The following is a 13347-nucleotide window of genomic DNA, read 5'->3' on the forward strand; positions in this document are numbered from 1 at the left end:
TGTGGCTGTCTGGAGGGTCTCTGTAGGATATTTTCACAAAAGTGTGTGGAAGACACACAAAAGGAACTGGCAAACCCCTGGAGTCTAATGGAAGGGACCACATGCTCACATGACCTCGTGATCCTCCCACACACTATCAACTCGGGAAAGGGAGTGTTACACAACTGCACAGTAGATGTGTTATTACTCAGGGAAACCTTCATACAGGGTCTGAATCTTAAACTGGATCTTGAATGGAAGGAGGACCTACCACGCTGGAGGAATAACTATTCAGAGTCAAAACACAGAAGCTGTCGAAGAAGGAGAAGCCTCTCTCCTTAAAGAATCTGAAATCTGAACGTCTTTTCTCAGACACGGTGAAAAATCATCCCTGTACGAATTGTTGATTTGTATACACATAGCACGTTTCACGACAGGTTAGGTGAAAATGGGAACCGCTAATGCTGAGAATATGCCAGATATGTTTGTTAAACATTCAAATGATTTCTATGATAATGAAGGCATGCTCGCTGAGCTGTGAACATTTTGGGTAAAATGAATTACCAGGTACCTTGGTCCATTTACCAAAGCTGGGATGTTATCAGGGCTGGGAAGTTAAATTTAATGCTGTACATTGAACATCCAGCCGAGCACCCAAAGAATGTGGAACGAAAGCTAAGGGAGCCACACAGCTCTAGAAAAGTGCCCAAACTTGAACAACATGTGCTTGCTTGATGCCTCAAGTTTCAGCAGGCCAGAAGCCAAGTTTTCTGAATTCATTTCATACCTGTGATGGCTTCCAAAACTAATAGTTCTTGCTTTTGTTTGCTGTACAGTAGTCGTGGATGATATGATGACAAGAACAGTAAGATGGGGTGGAGCCAGAAGTGGACAGGGCAGCTGTTGGAAGCTCAGTGGGCCTGATGGGAGGAAATGCAAACGAGAAGAGGGGTTTGTGAGTTTCTAATAGTGCTCAGCTCTGTGCTGGGTGCTGAGAGGGGGGCCCAAAGTGATCTGTGTTTGTCCCCAAGGAGGCTGCAACATGGGCACTTGAAAAATTAAGGAGATTGACTACGGAAGCAGACACCTACTTTAAGTTTTGCCTTCCTTGTGTCATACGTCAGCTGGATGACCTTGGGCATGTTACTTAGCCTCTTTGAACCTGACCCCCATGTCCTCATACCTGGTATGGGGCTGGTACATCATACCTCAGAGGGTTATTGTCAGGCTTCAATGAGATAATGCAGGCAAGGGCTTAGTTGCCTGATACAGAATCCCCATGCATTAAAAGCTGGCTAGTATCTTTGTGGCTATTACAATTAATTTGTATTATGCAAAAAACAGAATGAATTAAAGGTGGTTCCTATACAATGGCCTTATTATCCAGGCAGATAGAGATAAATCATATTTGGCCAGATGGTACCCTGGATTGTGTCGTGAAGGCATTCATGATGGAGACTCCATTTGGTGGGTACAAAGCAGGCTGTGGCCTGACGTGGTTCTGTATTTTTGGAGCCCAGCACAGGGTCTGCCTTGGGTTGTAAAGTGTGTGAACAGATGGTGTCCCTGGGAATTTAGAGTGGAACTGGTTGGGAGGGATGTCACCAGATCTCCCAAACCCCTGAGTCCTAGAAGTTTGTCGTTGAGTGAATGTAAAGGTCACGCAGCCTGAACACCTTATCTTATAGAAGAAGGTATCTACTCCCCTTTACCCCAGCTCTTACACTCAGCAGAGATTGCTGGCAGGGGCGGCCGCCTGGGGCATGGTTGGACGGTGTTGTTCTCCTTTCAGAACAGTTCTTCCTCTGCCCGAACTCCACCCCCATCTCCACCACCACCGTTCCCCCTGCAACTGCCCCATCAGTGCAACGCTGGTTCCCTCTGAGGGCAGAGCAGAGGAAGTGGGAGAGGGTGGGCTTCTTGCTGGGCTGGGTGGTTCCCTCAGGGTAGTGTGGCTGCCCACCTAGCCTAGGATGGTTTTGATAAAATTCTGGTGAGAAGTAGAGGGATGAACCAAGATGATTTTCCTAGGATGCTGCCAATAACACTGAGACCCAGGATTTACCAACAACCAGCAAAGTAGACCTCCTTTAAGAGGGTCAGGAAGAATGGGAACCCTGACATTTCCCTTGGGATTGATGAGGCGCGTGAAAAGAGTCATCTTATTTGAGTCTGTGCCTATCGAGCCACTCTGTGCTTTCTAGAAAATGATTCTGGCAGAAGATTTTGTCAACTTTAGGTCGTTTGGGTAACTGACAGACAAGTGGCTTTGAGAGCGTGGAGATCGCAGAGCCGCTGTGGGTCCAAATGCAAGCAAACTTTTCTCAGTGCGATGAAATGTAATTGAAAGATGACTCCAATTTTTAGTAAATCCCAGAATATTAATGCTCTGGGAGTGTAGTGATTGCTATTGGTTACAAGATAGCACGTCACCCAAGTAGGAACCAAAAAGCACCATGGTGATGGCAAATGAAGGCCATCACCTTTGCCTGGAAATAAAAGTACCCACCTTTTATGGTGGCTTTTATAATCTCTGAGAGCTAGTTATTCAATACTATTCTAAAATTTCTGTGTTTTAACTCACTGAATCCTTACACAACCCTTCAAGGTAGGTGCTATTGGGATTTTCATTTTGTGAATGTGGAGACCGAGAAATTGCAAAATCGACCTAACATAGCTAATACACAGTAAAGCCAGTCAGAGAGATATTGCCCACCTCTTCCCTGCAGTGGACACACATGGGGTGTGTTGGTTTCCTACCCACTTGTTTAACCACGTGGGTTTTCATTTGGCTTTTATCCCTCTCCACACATGTCCCATGTGTTAGGTTGGACCATAAGAAATTACTGTTTCTACAAGTCAAAAATTGACTATTAGCAGTTTCAGATGGTTCAGCCTAATAGTCCACGGTCCAGGGGTAATTTTTAGTTAAGTTAACTAAGACAATAAGCACATCCCATTTTCTGCTCATTGTCATCTATTCAGGAGGAAGGCACATGACCAAAGTGAACCAATCGAAATGAATCTCAGGACTCTCACCTGGAATGTTAGGATGGAGGTGGTCATGTACATAAGGTCCAGAATTCCTGTAGCTCTATCGATAAGAGCTCAAAAATGAAAACTATTCGTGGAGTATCCATACCTATCTGAAGCCAAGAGAAACACGAACTGTACAGCCTGGACCTTGTGTAAACCACACCTGATCCCTGATCTCCCTACGTTTTCGCTTAGATGAGCCAATCAAACTTCTTTTTAGTTTAAGGCAACTGACTTGAGTTCTTTTCCCAATCACAGTTCAGTCATTCTTGAGTGGAGAGAGACAGGAAAGGATAACCACTTTGCAACTGACATGAGTGGCAGAGAAGCCAGAAATGTCCATGACCCTTTATAGCTGAGTCCTCTGGGTCTTCAGCCAATAAGCCATGTAACGCTGAGACAAGCCTGTTTCCATTACACAACTTGCTTTTCCTTTTCATTGACGATCCTATGGACTCCATCTCTGTTGTCTCTAAAGAACAACTGCATGACAAAGACACACAGTGAAATGAAGTCCCTTCTAAAGCCAGATAGAGGCATCTTAGGCAGAAGAGCTGGAAGGCAGAAGTTATGGAAGACAGTGGGCAGTGTGAAGTTCTATATCCAGTGGGTGCTTTATTCAGGAAAAGCAGGAAGTGGGGAGTAGAAGGCAGTATCCTGGTCTTATGTTATGAATTTACCCTGAAATTTATAGTAAGACATTTCCATGGAGTATTTTTCCATTTGGAATTAGCGGCCACCCCTATTTTCTTCCACTCCATGGGGGTGTGATGAAGAGTAAGTACAGACAGCATCAGTGCTCTGGTGCCCCCTGAAAGGTCAACACTGTTGATTGCCTACCCAATATCCATCCCATTCCCTATTTCTTCCTAACAGAATCCTAACGTTGTGCAGAAATCCATGTGTTAGAATGTTTCACAGTACAATGTGCAACCTGGATAGGGACTTTATTGAGCTAAAGGAAGCCAGATCCAGCTTCAAAGATGGAAATGATTGTCCCAACTTCTTAAGAGCATTACTCTTCTGGTAGTTGATGATTGCTCTGTCTAGGAACACAGAGATTGTATATTTCAGTGGTGATACGAGTAGTGTTCTTTGATCAGAAGTGATTTAATTATAGGCTCAAGAACCTTAGGACATGAAGGAGAGCCTTTCAATGTTATTCCACTGAAAGGGTGTTAGAAACCACATGCCATTTGAAATGGGACTCGGTCCCAGAGAGACCCAGTCCCATTTGGTCATGGGTGGAGATGGGATATTGGGGGGAAAAAATCTCCTGAAATTTATTGACCTAAATTTATTCACGAAAAGTGAGGGCCCAGCAAGCTGAGGGTTTAAGCTGAGGAACAAAAGGGCTGAGATTCTCGTTTTCATTCTCATTTCCCTATGGGACCCCCTCCCCCTGCTCTCCCCCAGTACCCAAGACACTTTTATTTCTTGTGAGGTAGGAAACACCAATACTTCAATTACTGAGCTAACACCTTTCCTGTCTATTCACCGATTGAAACATCTCCTAGGACAGCAGTGAGGCAGAGGACATTGTCATTTGGCGGGGAGCACAGGAACGATCTGTGAGCGAATGAAGTAAGATAGGTCAAGGACGGCCTGCAGAGCATGTTGCAAATACTGGCCATGGCGCCTGGTGGCCAAGGCAATCAGTGCTGGAGAATGTTCTAGATCCCTTGAGTTGCATGGGAAAGAGTGAGGCACAGGTCCTTCTGGTGACGCAGGATGGCCGGGGTGAGTACGGAGGGAAGGAGAGTACGTATGTTCAGGATCCTCCTTGGGGAATGCAGGCCGCCTCTGGCAGCGCACATGGAGGCTTCTGTTGGCAATCAGAAATGAACTTGAAGGGAAGCCTTTAAAGGTAAATAAGAAATTCCACTTGCTGTCTGAGAAGATGTGTAGAATTGAGCCTGGGAGGCACCATCCAATTGGCCTTGGGGATAGGGGGGAGTGATTATAAGTCTCAGAAATTTGAAAGCACTGACTTTCATCATATCTTAAAATTTCTCCAGAATCAGGAAAACAGTCACCACAAACACTGATTCTATGTCCTGGAGAACTAGGAAAAGGAGAAGATAAAATGAAAGCTGCAGTTGTATTGTGTGAAAGGCAGGCCAATTACAGTCATGTATGTGAACTGCTCATCCCTTTGGCTGCATGAGGAGGCCACATGATGAGGGCACGCATAGCACTTGATCGTGTGGGACTAAGTGTTACTTGATTCTGTCAAAAAATTTTTTATTTACGTGCTCAGTGTGTGTTACTTGTATGTCAGGGACGTTTGTCTGTGATATAAATACTTTTGACTGAGCATTGGCGGGGAGACCTTAGTGCTTTACATTCTGGGATGGGCTAATTTTCCTGACAACAAGGCTTTTGGCTCAACCTTGGGGGCGGACAGGCACCAGAAGAAGCTCTGCAGTAAGCACAGACCCTAACCCATGAAAAGACTGAGGAAGCCACCAGCCCAGAGTCCCTGGGAAGCCATCACATCGTCACCATCATACCAATGGCAGTGATAACTGGTTTCTCACTAGGGCTCACTCTGCTTGATATCACTCAAGAGATTATACACACTGTCGTGTTTAACTCTTACAATTACCTTCTGAGGTTGATAGAAATATCATTTCTATTTTACAGATGAGTAAAGGGGGACTCAAATCACGTAACTGATGAGAGGCCAAGCCGGAAGGCAAAGGCATGCACATGTGACCCTACGGCCAGAGCGGCACACTCACCAAGCACCAGGCTGGGTGGAAGCCTTAGGGGCACCCTCAATTCTTGAAGCCACTCTGATGGCAAGTCCTGTCTGAGAGCCACCCTGGGTTCTTGGCACCATGTGACGTTTAATACCCTAGCATGGGTCAGAAGGGAGGGAGTCTCCGGAAACCCCCAGACTCGGCAAAGGAGGCCTCACCGCTGAATCCCAGCAAAGCCCCCGTGGGACCATTTAGTTTCAAAAGTTCACTTCTTGCCCCAGAGTTGAGGAGAGGGCAACTTCCCTTCCTGCCAAGCTTCCGCACCATCAGCCCGCAGAATGAGGTGTCGATCTGTCCAAAACAGGGCGGAGTGCCTTTGAACTGTCTCCAGCTCAGGCCTGGAAATGCCCTCCAGGAACGGCTTTTTCTCAGCCAGTGGTCAGTCACCAGGGCCAAACAAAGTGGCTCATGCAGGGCTCAGGCAGAGTTGCCAATAAGATAAGGAATTAGCAAATTTCGGTTCTTCCTCCCTTTGTTCATTCTAGGATTGTTTCATCTTGAGTTTCACAATGGGGGACAGTGCCGGTCACAAGGAAATTTATCAGGCTACTGCCCAGGGCCATCTGCAATGACCAGCCACAAATATTTTCAAGGGGATGAAAGGCGCTACCTGCCTGCTACCTGCCTGCTACCTGCCTACACACAAATAGGCCTTGGGGGGGAAGCAAAGCTGCCAGCAGCGAAGTGTGGGAAGCAGCCTAACCCTTATCTTTCCTGCGGGGGGCGGGGTGGGGGGGGGAAGGGAGGGGGGGAAGGGAGGGAGGGAGGGGGCCGATGGCTGCTGTTGCAAGTGGGGTCCCAGCCCCTCCCTCCCCACTTGTACTTAATCTCTGGAGACTCGCCTGTGCTTCCGGTGCCAGGCCCGGATCCACGACAAGGTGCCATTTTCCCCCCATCTCCCAAGCAGAGAGCAACGAAGGAAAGACATTCTAAGAGACCATGAAGTGCTGTTACTGAAACCCTGTTCTCCAGAGAGAGATTGAGGAAGTGGTTTGAGCAACCTTATTACAAAATAAAAATGTATCCTCCTACTCCATGAAAGGAAATGTGAGAAAGAGAGACAAGTTCGTAAAAAAAGCTCTAAAAAAAAAGAGTGTGCAAAAGGACTGGAAAGAAAAGGATGTTAAATAATTATGCGCAAAAGCAGCAAAAAACAGCAGGAGACTCAAAAGGACCTTTTTTTTTGAAAAAGGCTACACATAATATTGCCCCAGGAGGAACCTTCTTTGGGATAATATGCATCACTTTTCATATTTTCTAATTAGAACGATTCATCAAGCTGTGTATAATAGCTGGGAGGGGAATCCCTTATCTTTACCTTTATACCTTATGAGAGCGCTCTGATGCTGTATCATTGACAGTATTATGAGAGCATTTGGCAGTGCTTCCAGAAAGTTTTCAGGTGCTTCATATTTTGTTTGCATAATACTTGTTATACCATAACTTAGCGTCATCGAAATAAATCTGCTCATTAATGAGGCTGATTAAAAAGCAGACACAAGGGCTTCCCTGGTGGCGCAGTGGCTGAGAGTCCGCCTGCCGATGCAGGGGACACGGGTTCGTGCCCCGGTCCGGGAAGATCCCACATGCCGCGGAGCGGCTGGGTCCGTGAGCCATGGCCGCTGAGCCTGCGCGTCCGGAGCCTGTGCTCCGCGACGGGAGAGGCCAGAGCGGTGAGAGGCCCGCGTACCGCAAAAAAACAAAACAAAACAAAAAGCTGCCACAACAGAACACAGCTACATTTCCAGACCAGCTATCCACGGCTCCCCACCTCTCCAGCCCCAGATCTGCCAAATATTCCACTGATACTGAAAGGAACAGGAAGTATGCCCCCGCTGAGCTCTGATTTAGGAAACTTTTTTCTCTTTCTTTTTTTGCTCAGCTTTGACATTGGTTATTGATGGCTAATCTCTCACTAGATCCTCCAGGCATTTCAGAACACATGGATAGGGTGCATTTTTCACAGGAAAACCTCTGCCTGTATTTTAACCCACAGGTGCTTAAGGTTTCCACCTGAGAGTGGGAGGGTGGCCTGGGCTGGGTGTAAATACTTGGGAGTATGTAGTTGCACTAAGGCCAGCCTTTTTGTCAGAGGGGCTCATTTACTTTTCAAGCAACACTTCTCTTGGGCTTCGTCTCTTTGGCTCCAGGAGTCCTAAGTGCCTTTTCCCTCCTACGAGGAGTGAGGGTTGAGAGTGGACTGGGGACACAGGCCTCTCCTTCTGCCCCTTTGGGTGCCCGCCTGCTGGAAATGGAACTTGGGACTCTGCTGGTATCAGTGTTACCTGTGAGTGGTGGTCACGGGGCAGGAGAAGTATAAAGGGCTTGGTGGTCCCTGGCTGACCCCCTCAGTGTGTTGGCTGGGGATTGGTGGGGGGAGGCAGAGGGAGGTTGGATAAGTATACAGGGGTAGGGAGCGGGGTGGATGGTGGGGTGGAAGGAGGCCAGCAGGGTGAATGACACACACACACACAGGGTGATGGGTCACATCTACATAAGGTCTTGTCTCCTGTCTCATCTCCTTCTAGCCTCTGGGGGTGGGTACCATTCAACCCCCATCCCCCACAAACATGCTTGCAGATGTGGCAGCTAACCAGTGGCATCCACACCATTTAGATACAGCACTCCCCAAACCTCGAAGCACCTATAGAAAACACGCAGAATCTGAGCAGTACTTGATGTTCTAAATAGCCTGATTTCTCTCTTAAGAAGCTTTTAAGAGGACTAATTCTGCATAAAATTGAGGTAGCAAGCAGTATGATTCCTCCAGGCATGTGTGAGTCAGAAAGACGCAGAATTTTAAACATAAAAACCTCGCTTAACATATTCACTCTTCTAATAAGCCACCAGGGAGCCATTGCACTCTCCCACCCCGAAGGACATATATCTCGCTGAGGCACATGTGTCCAAAGTCAGGATATTGTCTGGGAAACCTGAGCCCGCAGCCTGCACAGCAGCAGACGTCACCGCGTAATTCCTTCCAGAAGAATAGAAACCCAGGCACAAAGCAGCATGCAGAGTCCCCAAAGGATGCGTTGCTATTTCTTTTTTCTGTGATTGTTTTCCATTACACACTGCGGGAGGGGCGTTTCCTAATGCTATCTTACTTTCTTTTCATGTCCCTTCCTTTACTGCACCCCGAGAGGCAGTCAAAGTCTCCAGGCTACACTCTGCAATAAAAACTCAGCAAATTTGGAGGATACAGCATGAAGCTTCGCAGACTGCCAGAAGTTCTGCTGACGGTACTCAAATTCAGGAGCTCCATCTAGCATCCCAGGCAGGTGCGTTTATTCAGCAAAGGGGGAGCTGGAAATGCTTCCTTTGGGGATGCTTCTTCCTCTTCCTGGTGTGTTTTCCTCCTGGGCTGCCTTGATCCTGAACTTTACCTTTGTACTGTTTAGAACAAGGCTGAGTCCTTTCAGCAGGGGTTGAGGGCTCTTTATGAACTGTGATCTAAGATCAGAGTGTTTTTCTACTCAGGGTTTTTCTTGGGCTGTCCCTTAGTGCGTGGTGACAGAACACAGTCACACGTTGGTTCCTGATATGTAAGTGCAAGTCACCCTCTAAATGTATTCATAGAAAACTAATATGTTTCCCCACCAAAATAAACTCATAGATGCAATCTCAGATGAAATGGCCCACTTTGCATGTCACTGAGGATATTCTCCTATGTCTTGAGCTCTGAGTCAAGGTCACTTTGATGCATTTTGGAAAATGCCTTGGTTTTACCAAAATCAGTGCTTCTCAAAAAAGCATCAGATTCACCTGGAGGCCTTGTTAAACTAGCTTGGTGGAGCCCTCCCCCAGAGTTTCTGATTGAGTAGGTCTTGGGTAGGGCCCAACAATTTACACTTATAACTGATTTACGGGAATAATGAGTTACTGTTCCCACCAACTCCCTGGGGGCCCCCCGAATTCATGCCCTTCCCAGAACCTCTGAATAGGACTTTATTTGGAAATAGGGTCATTTCAAATGTAAGTAGTTAAGATGAGGTTATACTGGAATAGGATGGATCATTAGCCCAGTTTGACTGGTGTCCTTATAAGAAAAGAAGAGAGGCAGAGACACAGGGGAGAAGGCCATGTGACAAGAGGGAAATTGGAGCGATGCGTCTACGAGCCAAGGACCGCCAGTGATTGGCTGCAACACCACAGACGAAGAGCGGCATGAACAGATCTATCCCTGGTGCCTTCAGAAAGAGCATGGCCCTGCCTACACCTTGATTTTGAACCTCTGGCCTCCGGAACTGTGAGATAATGAATTTCTGTTGTTTTAAGTCACCGGTTTGCGATAATCTATTTTGGCAGACCTAGAAAACTAAGACACCCCAAACCACACTTTGAGAACCACCGATCAAAAGTAACTCATCTCCCTCTTCAGCAATTTCTCCTTACAATGTCCATGCTTAATTTTTTTCTGGACTAAGTCCTACTTGCATCTGCCAGCACCTGCTTAATTCCCTAAGAAGAATTTTCACAAGCTCCCGGTTCCTTAATACTTCCCTGTTTCTCGTCCCTAATCTTTTTACCCCTAAATAACCCGTGGGGCTCTCTTGAGCTACACTGTGGTCAAATAGAATCTCTGATCCCCGCCCCCCGCCGCCCCCCCCGCCCCCCCGCCCCGCCGCCGCCCAAGCTGATAGAATTGTGACTTCATGTGGTTGAGTCTTTATATATTCTAGTAAGAGACGCAGGTAGCAGGAGACACCAGGGAGCTGCAGAGATGTGGGGTGAGGGGATTTCAGCCTCAGGAAGACAGGCATTAAGAGGGATTTATCTGCCTTCAAATATATGAAGTGCAACTGTGCATACAATGCAGATAGCCCGCCTTCTACCCCTCCAAGAAGGGGCCAAAGGAAAGCAGGCTTAGGAAGGAGACCTTCCAGTGGACAGAAAGAACTTTCTGAGGTTGAAGGTTTTAAGTCGCTGGAATGTCAAGGAAGAGGTTTAAGAGTAGACACCCCTTCATTAAATGTGATTTAGATGGGGCCCTTCCTGGAGCCAGGAGGATGAAGGAGATAGACTCCTGAGGTGCTCTCTGCTCTTCAAGTTCAACAACCTTGCAGAACAAGAAAAATGCCCCGTTGGGAAAAAAAATAACTCAAAAGGAAGAAACATATCTCTGTTGGTATATTTGTGATCGTAGGTAGGGAATCTGCCCGAATTTCTTCTCATTTTTAACTTGATGCCTGGAAGACACCCTTTTGGGCTAAGGAGTCAGATTAGTTAGAAGGTTTGTTGTTGTGGGGGTTTTTTGTTTGTTTCTGTTTTTTTTTGCGGTACGCGGACCTCTCACTGTTGTGGCCTCTCCCGTTGCGGAGCACAGGCTCCGGACGCGCAGGCTCAGCGGCCATGGCTCACGGGCCCAGCCGCTCCGCGGCATGTGGGATCTTCCCGGACGGGGGCACGAATCCGCGTCGCCTGCATCGGCAGGCGGACTCTCAACCACTGCGCCACCAGGGAAGCCCCAGACTGATGCCTATTTTACAGACCAGTTGTGCTCTAAAGTTCAATTAGGCAATCAACTGTTGGAATTTAAGTTCTTTAATCGAGAACATGATATAAAAATTTGTGGTTTTCTACATTTATTTATTTGTTTGTTTGAGAGTATAGCATAGAGGGTATGTAGCTTTGTAGCCAGACTGCCTGGGTTCACATCCTCACTCCGACATTAACTGTGTAGTCTTAGGCAAATCATTTAGTCTCTCTGCCCAGTTTCCTTCATTTTTGAAATGGTGACAATACTACTTTATGGAATGCTGGTGAGGATGAAATTAATAAGTATAAAGCATCTAGAATAATGACTGTCATATCATGAACACATATATGTGTTACTATTTGAGTTTGGACACCAGATGTCACATGCCACTCACATGCTCGACGCTCTGTGGGCATTCTTAGGGCTCTGAGCATTTCTTGGCTTGTAGCTATGGCTCTGCTCCTTTCTTTTCCACTCAGAATGCAAGAAAAAATGACATTAAAGTATTAAACCTGAATCAGGACTGATTGTTTTTAAAATGAAATGATTTCTAAATTTCAGTCTTTGTAACTAGTAATAATAAGAATGATTATGGTACTGAAATGTGCTGTGCATTTACTATACGCCAGGAAGTCTTCTAAGTGTGGTGACAGCACCACCCCTCTGAGGAAGGTACTATTATCTCCTTTTACAGAGAAGGACCCTGAGGCTTAGAAATTATTCACTCAGCTGGTCAGGAGCAAGGTCTGCCATAGGAAGGAGCTTAAGCAGCTGGACTCAAAACCCTCAATCTTAATATCTATCCTATACTGTTTTCCCATTTTATTGCTGGCAACTTAGCTCTCAACTTTTGTGTCCTGACATGACAGCCAAGAAACACCAACATAAACGACATAAAAAGGAACCCTGGGTTCCTGTTAATCTAGGTGGGCATCGTGTACAAGGAGGGAAACGACTTGGAAGATACACATTTCAGATAAGCACCTGCTGCGAATCAGGCATATACAACGTTCCTCACTCACCATTCTCTCATTGACTCCTCAGAAAACACTGCAGAGGGCCAGTATTACCTTCTTTTAACAGCTACGTGCGATAGGAGGAGGGTGGGACCAGGCAGAACAGTGGTAGGTCCCAGATGCCATGTCCACGTGTCATGTCTGGTGCTGGAAACAGGGTGGTGTGGAAAGACAGTTATGAGTTTCAGGAGTAACTGCGCGCTGACCTTAGAGCCCATGTGTCACCTCTTGGTTCGATAGAGGTGACAATGACAGCTGTGTGGGAATGGGGTAGAGATGGAAAGAGGTCCTTTCCTATAACGTATGTCAACAGGCCTAAGAAAGTTGTTGACAGTGTCACTCGGCCATTAAGGGCACAGACTCCGGAGGCAGGTTTGCTACCTATGGCCTCAGACATTTCACTTAGCTTCTGTCTGCCTCAACCTTCTCATCTATAAAATGGGGAAGAAGGGTTATAATAGTGCTGACCACCCAGACTTCTGTAGTGATGAAATGAGACAGCACCGATCCAAAAGCCTTAGCACAATAAGCCCTCAGAAAACGTTAACTCTCATTATTGCTACCCCTATAATTCAGAGGAAACTGAGATTCAGCAAAACCAAAACAATCAGACAAATAAAAAATTAGAAGCCAAAGGTGGATTTTGCAACTGGCTCTGTGATTCCACCTCAAGGGTATTCCTGCCCCTCCTGTTCATCTCAGAGTTAAGAATTCCCTTCATGTTCTGTTCCCTGTATGTCTGTCCACATTGTTATTAAAACACAGATTGTTGTAGAGGTGTGTCCGGAAAGGGGACCTGTAAGGTGCTTACATTGTCTACCATTTGGCAGCAGAAGGGACTCTTAATGACTCTGACTTTTGGGGGAATTTATTTGGGGAAGGTCAGTTGTCCTTCAAGACCATGCTATCATTATGAAAAGGTCCCATCTGACCAGCTGAGAATCACAGGATGTTAAGTACTTCCACCAGAGCTGAAAATTGTTAGTTTCTGATTCCTGTAGCCTCTCAAATGTTCTAAATACGACCTAGAGCTGAAAGCTAAGTTCAAAAGGCGATTTCAAAAGAAACCGTT

This window comes from Delphinapterus leucas, chromosome 3 (assembly GCF_059928025.1).
Source record: "Delphinapterus leucas isolate spDelLeu-1000000601 "Yukka" chromosome 3, BTC_Dleu_Yukka2, whole genome shotgun sequence".
Taxonomy (NCBI): domain Eukaryota; kingdom Metazoa; phylum Chordata; class Mammalia; order Artiodactyla; family Monodontidae; genus Delphinapterus; species Delphinapterus leucas.